Genomic DNA, 2,653 nt, shown 5'->3' with positions numbered 1-2,653 from the left:
CCAGGCTCAAAGGGATCATAAGATTATTCATGCTAGAAACTTCCGTGTGCAGCCACAAGCTATTATGGGCTCTAGCATAGTTGAGTAGGTTACATGATCTCTTCAAGAGGTGGGCTAGCAGATGTAGGGGAAAGTAGGTGTAACTATCCATCCGGAGTAAAGGGTGATTGTTTCTGAAAGACTGTGTCTCGGTCATCCGTTTCTCAAACATCATGCAGTGCGAGAATCAAGCGGAGGCGATCGAGTCTTGTGGGGAAAAGTGCACAAACCTCTGTAGAGTGTACAAACTAATCATGATTAGCCGTGTCCCCAGTTATGGACATCTTGAGTATCTAGTTCTTGGATTATCCCGTTGATCTCATCATGTTACTTTAATTAATCTTTTTGGGTTAATGATGATACTTAATTGGGATTGAGATGCTGTCAACCATCTCAATGTTTCACAATCACCATGATAGTTAAATAAAATTTATTCCTTTGCAGTAGGGAAAAATTGGCTTTTCGCAAAAACATTATAACCATAGAGCTTTTCCACCAGCCATATATGCATGTAGTGATAGCATTATTATGTCCATTATTTCTCTATGGTGTGAATTTGCCAGCATATTCCATGTGCTGACCCGTTTTCGGGCTGCAACGTTTCATGTTGCAGGATTCTTACGACGAGTAAGTGATACGTTAGGGTTACGATTTCTACACTCAACTTTGCCGTTGGTGTTGATGGGAATCCACAACCTTGTTACTTCCACTATTTGGATTGAGGTAATAGTATTTACGTTACTTTATACATGTGATTTACCTCTGTTATAAATCCTTGAGTACTGTGTGTGTCAGCATACCGATCCAGGGATGACACTTAAGCACAGAGACTTGATCCATTCGGGTCGGGTCGCTACAAGATGGTATCAGAGCACATGTTGACTGTAGGATGTGACCCTAGAAACTGTCAAGCCCATAGGAAGGTTTTTCTCTAAAAATTTCCTTTTCAAAAAGATCTTTTACCTCTCTTCTTTTCTGAGTCTTATTCAAATATTCCCTTTTAGTGAGACCATACCCTTTCCCCTTTTGACCAGTCGAATATTCGACGGATAAGACCACTCCAAGAAGTACAAGATATCGGACCACTAAGACCATTCGGGATGAAGAGGATTTTACCATACATTATGATAATGGAAACTACAGTGGTTGAAGACTCCGAAGACTAGGAGATTTTGCAGGCTCTGAAGAATTCCCAGAATTTTTATGACCTAGGAAGGTTACCCTTATGGAACTTGGCAGACTATGGAAGCTTTCAATACTTGAGATCAAGGTGTAACGGAGAAAGACCGAAACATGGAGAGTTAGAAACTCAAAGTTTTTGTTAAGAAACCCAAAGACAGGAGATATCAGTTATGGAATGAAAGCTCATGGCAGTAACATGGGCATAAACACGGCTATCCATGATGTTATCGTCCGCTTATGCTATTGTCACCGTGCGGAGTTAAGCATGCAGATGCATGGAAGGAGTGGATGGTAGAAAACTGATGGAGCACCTATCAGCAAGATGAAGTTTTATCTTTAGACCGGTGTATCACCAGGATCTGGAGTATTACATCAAGAAGTTTAGGATGGACCTGCAGGAAGCTGTATTTGGCAAAGAAGTGTTTCGTGAAGAACTCAGAACCCAGAAACTGAAAGTAGCCAAGCTGGGAAAGCAAAACTTCAAGATAACGGAGACTCGTCAAGAACTGAAGGACAGTAGGATCATGGTTCATGTCAAGGATGTTGAGACCCAGAAGTTGGAGCGCAACTCCAGAAATATAAAGGACGTCACGAGAGACTTCGCGTCAACAGAGATGATTTGGCAAAAGAACTTGAGAAGGACAAGCATGATTGGAAGAAGCCATCGGAGACATTAACAAGACTTGAAGAGTTTGGCGACGTTGAAGACTTATTGACCTTTAAAAGACCAAACCCCTGTTATACCTACGTTAGATGCGAAGTTTGTGAGCTGTCATTTGTTTGTTGTTTTTCCGACAGCCACAATAAAAAAAAACCTATCTCTTCAAAACTATTGTTTGTATTGTGTGCATCCCTCTCGACCTCTCTTATCTCACCCCAAACCCATGGACCCAATAGAGGATGAATGGAGATGAGCTTGTATTTTCCGGACCGATGAGTCAATTGGAGACGGACCGATGGATTCAGAACATGGAGGATCACATGAAGAATAACCCTATAGTCGGAAAGGATATGACCCGGCATGCTCTTCAATGTTTTGAAAGAGGTGCTGCTACTTGGTGGAGGATGTACCAAACCATCGATGGATGGCAAGGAGTAACCACTTGGAAAGAATTTAAGTGGACTCTACAAAGATCTCGTCTTGTGTCCCAGAAATTGAAGCCTTATGGAAAGGATATGAAGAAACCTTGTGCATACAAGCCTTGTGGAGAAATAGGACACAACCATAAGGAACACAAGGATGAATGCCCAAATTGTGAAGGAAGTCACCCAGTTGAAGAATGCCCAACTAGGCAGATCACTTGTTTCTTGTGTGAAGGGACTACCCACTACCCTGCTCAGTGTCACATCAACCCCATGGTACAAAGGACCATCCAGCAGAAGAAAGAAGCAACGAAAAGAGCCCTCATGGAAATTTTAGAGGAATCTGTGA

This window comes from Aegilops tauschii, chromosome 3 (assembly GCF_002575655.3).
Source record: "Aegilops tauschii subsp. strangulata cultivar AL8/78 chromosome 3, Aet v6.0, whole genome shotgun sequence".
Taxonomy (NCBI): Eukaryota; Viridiplantae; Streptophyta; class Magnoliopsida; order Poales; family Poaceae; genus Aegilops; species Aegilops tauschii.
This window is presented reverse-complemented; position numbering follows the sequence as displayed.